Here is a 5,099-nt window from a genome sequence, read left to right as displayed (position 1 = left end):
TTGTGAGATTATAAAGGTTGAAATGGAAGTTTTCAATAAAAAAAAAATCTGGTCATTTGGAATTAAAACCATTTGAAGATGAGTTGGGCATCATTACAAATGTCTTGGTGACATAAGGAATTAAAAAAACTGGGGCCACCAAAAATCATCATAAGGAAGAGTAATAATACGATTTCTAGGAAATATGATAAGTCAAGTAATTGATAATTAAGCACAAGTAATATAGGAGTCAAAAAGCTGCTTGATCAGTAAATTCCTAATGGAATATAGTTGAAAACCTCCAAGTAGATATACATTTCTTGAAATTCTTTTAAAATACGATTTTTTATAATATTCATAAGCCTTATCAATGCTTCAAAGATCATGAGGTGTGATATTATGATATTAGAAAGACACATCTCAAGACCAAATTTCAGTCTTTTTAGAGAATAAGGATATTTCTCTAACTAGTCCCCATATATATTAAAACATCTTTCCTTCGAGAACATTGTCTTGAAAGAACAACATTTCTGTCCTGTTGAACTCCTTCCACTTTTCCCTTTCTTTTATTTTTTCCATTGATTACTTAATTGACATCTAAAACCCTGATTATTACCAAGACTGTCTCGTTCTGGTTACAGCAAGGCCATTACGGCCGCCTTTTACAATCTCTACAGAGGCGGTCTTTTATGACTTTGACATTTAATCCGGGATGCTTTTTGCTTCTCTGGTATACAGGACGACCCATTCTCTCTCTGATCTCCCGATACCTACATCTCTTCTTTTCTGTTGTCTTTACTTAGATATAATTCATGGGACATTGTATATCGATACATCATGCCATTCTTTGGATTTTTAACATAATTTTCTTTGTATTTATGAGAGAGAGAGAGAGAGAGAGAGAGAGAGAGAGAGAGAGAGAGAGAGAGAGAGAGAGAGAGATTCCAAAGTCTTATATCTGTATATCTAAGCATGGTCTTCATCAATTGATGTAACACAGTTCATCATTCATCGCCTTCCACAGATCTGTCAGAGTTAATTAACTTGACATGGTCTTGATGAAGAAGAAAGTTTCAACCATCGAAATACTTTGCCATATTTAGAATGAAAGACGTTTCCAGATAACCTCTGGACTCTTAGAGAAATATGGTAAACTATCTTAAACTATGGTTTCCAGGAGTAAAAGGGTTTGCTTATAAGTTACCATCTCCTTCAAATAAAGTGTTATACTTTTTTCCTTTTAAGATCTCGAAAAATGTAGGGCAAAGAAATTATGACGTAAGTAGACTAAAATGTTATTGAATTTCAAGTGCTTTTAACATTTAAACAAGAAGTAAGAGGATCGTGTGTCCTTAGAGTTTCAATGGAGGTTGTTTGAAGAGGCTAAAGACGGAAAGTACTTCGCGTTTTCTTGGATTTGTTGACTTTTGTTTTCATAAAAGATTCACAGCGCAAAAATTTGTTGACCATATTCACGTTGACGGCTGGAGGGTTGGAGGTCGTCGGGACCTGGAAATGTTACGGAAATTAACAGTCGAGATTTTAATTCTATTTCTTTGATTTGATTGCAACATGATGGATATCTTAATCGCGTTTGGTTAAATATTATCCTTTTTGGATAAAAGATACTGTCTGATATTAAAATGTAAAGACATACAGAGAGAGAGAGAGAGAGAGAGAGAGAGAGAGAGAGAGAGAGAGAGAGAGAGAGAGAGAGAGAGAGAGAGAGTTTTGTTACAGGTAAATAAAATTATTTAATTACTTATCTTATTTATAATATAAATTTAGCAGCACCTATATGTAGCGCTTCTTTGCTTCAGTATTATACTTATTGATTAAGGAACCTTTTTCTACAAAATAGATAAAGAGACAACGAAACATAAACAAAAATATTATGATAAAATTAAAAAGAACAAGATAGATTGATAAATATACTTATATAGTCCTAGGAATACGTATATATATCAAGGAGGTTAAATGGCTGGAGATGCCCCCGAGCGGTATAAGTGAAGTCAGACGTCTCAGCCAATTGTAGGCAAAAAGGTCTCGACCTGCGGCTGGGAGCTCATGATACGTTCATTATCTGCATCGACACGCTACAAATTATTCCTGCTCTTCAGTTAATAATACTGACCTCGTGTAATGCTTGTGGATGTACTCAAGATTCGACAAAAATTTAGCTCCTACTATTACATTTCATTGGTAAGTGCGCAATTTTCAATGTAATGCTATATAAAATTGTAAAAAGAGAAAAGTACTGACTGCTAGCAGCAGCAAGAGTATTGTCTCTGCTGTTGAATTCATTAACATTATTAAAACCTGCACTATCTATATTGTCATTGTTTATTATGATTACTAATCATTATCATTATCGTTATCATTTCTTCTACATCATTAATACCTTTGTTACGTTTGTTTTAAAGTTTTCCAAAAGATGAGCCCTTTAGAAAGGAATGGGCTCGAGCTACGCGACGAGAAACTTTACTCCAACGACTACTGTGTATTTCACGGACCATGACACCCTCTTTTTTTAATATAACTAATGAACTAGGCTTCTGATTAATGTGAAACTGAAACCACCAGAGTTTGAGACACCGACCTAATTAAGAAAAATGGATTCAAGCATCTACTCCGCAGTATTGTCATACTTTATATAGAGAAATGTCATCTAAATTCTGTGGTTATGGCGAGAACGGAAATTAAGACCTGGCAACTAGGCGTAGAATGACGTATGTCAACCATGACGTGAGCCCCTGACGTTTACACCTGCCACGCCCCCCTTTCTGTATGGTTATTAAAAGATATATAAGTTGTAGTGAATTATACTGCTCTTTGATGGAATCTAAAGATACTGATTAGTTATTATATTTAAATAAACTAATTTTTAGACTCACTTGTGTTTATTATTTAATTAATAGTTAATTTTACGAAAAAAAGACAAAAACATTAAAATCTCGGAAGGCAGTCAGAGAGGTGATCGCGCTAGGGAAGGTACACGCCTGTTACATACGGTCTTTGACAAGGCTCCTGCTGACACTTTCCTCACTGACTATTATTGACATTTTATATCATGTCTAGAATGCTTCACCATTGTCCACAAGATTGTCGTAATGCTTTTGTGTTGCGACTCTTAACATACTTCAAGAGGGAACAACACAACAATAAACTGAAAATTGGATTGAATAGGTTGGTATCATGTTGTCATGTTTAATGCCGTACCATCACGGACATATATAGTTGAATATGATGCATTATCAGATTCTCTCTCTCTCTCTCTCTCTCTCTCTCTCTCTCTCTCTCTCTCTCTCTCTCTCTCTCTCTCTCTCTCTCTCACACATACACTGTATATATATATATATATATATATATATATATATATATATATATATATATATATATATATATATATATATATATATATATATATGAGAGGTTGCTCAATAGATAATTACACGAAAACAAATATTTTTCACCCAAACAGACCGTATGACCGAGTTGCTCATGTCATGGACATGACAAGGAATGCCGTTCGTCAATTGGTCAAGCATACCACACATTCACGGCCAATTGCAGAACAACTATCTCCACCATCATCACCCTCATTGCCAGTACTATCAAGAGCTCCATCACCATCACCATTAGCACTGCCCTCATCAGATCCAGTACAGTCTAATTTCATTCAGCCAGCTGAAGATATGTTCGACTCTTTTACCATAGGTGCAATTCGCCGATATGTTCACAACAGGTTCTTGTCAAAGGATACCTTTACAATTACTACTCTAACAAGAGAACTCAAGAAGGAAGGTATTTTACCTGAAGGCACATCGGAAACTTCGCTTTGGAGAGTACTTCACAAGATTGGATTTCGATATAAAACGACACAACGGAAAATGTATGCTAGAAAAGAGTCCTTAGACATAGTATGTAAAAGGATCCGGGCTCTCAGAGCTCTCAAACAGTATCGTGAGGAAGGAAGACAGGTGGTCTATTTAGACGAAACATGGTTTACGACAAGGATGAGCCACAATAAAGAATGGGTAGATACAACTCAACCATCCACAACTAACACACATAGCCGACAGGTTCCGCCAGGAGATGGTGAACGCGTTGTTGTGGTAGCAGCTGGTACCAACAAGGGCTTTATTGAGGATTCATTTCTTTGCTATACAGCTAAAAATAGTAGTGGAGACTATCATGGTGAAATTAATGCTGAACTCTTCCAGCGATGGCTGATAACCAAATTACTACCATCATTAGAGGAGCCATCAGTTCTGGTCATCGATAACGCTCCTTACCACAGTCGCCTTACAGAGGAGAGCCACTGTCCAACTACTGGCACCAAAAAAGACGATCTAATAAAATGGTTGCAGCAGCGCAATATCACATACCCACCATATGCTTTGCGACCTGAACTACTCAAAATATGCAAGGAAAATCGACCACCCCCCAGATTCACAGTGGACAATACCATTCGCCTGTGGGGTCATGAAATAGTGCGGCTACCACCAGCACACCCGGAGCTAAATGCTATTGAGCAAGTATGGGGTGTCATGAAGAAGTACGTTCGATCATCCCTTCACCATTTTACACGAACGGACCTCAATGCAAGATAGAATGAAGCAAAGTTGTGTGTGACAGAGGACGTGTGGGCAAATGCTGTTCGGCGCTCTGAATACTTTGAGAGAGAGTACTGGTCATTTGATAATATCCATGACAGTGTGGATCCCATCATCATAAGTCTCGCCAGTGACGACGAAGAGGAAGACTTTATTTCAGACAGTTTTGATGGGTAATAAAAAGTGAATGTGAATTATATATATATATATATATATATATATATATATATATATATATATATATATATATATATATATATATATATATATATATATATATTTATATATATATATATATATATATATATATATATATATATATATATATATATATATATATATATATATATATATATATATATATTTATATATATATATATATATATATATATATATATATATATATATATATATATATATATGTATATATATATATATATATATATATATATATATATATATATATATTCTATTTCAGTCTTGTAACTTTATTCATTATAATGT

This window comes from Palaemon carinicauda, chromosome 20, assembly GCF_036898095.1.
Source record: "Palaemon carinicauda isolate YSFRI2023 chromosome 20, ASM3689809v2, whole genome shotgun sequence".
Classification (NCBI taxonomy): Eukaryota; Metazoa; Arthropoda; class Malacostraca; order Decapoda; family Palaemonidae; genus Palaemon; species Palaemon carinicauda.
This window is presented reverse-complemented; position numbering follows the sequence as displayed.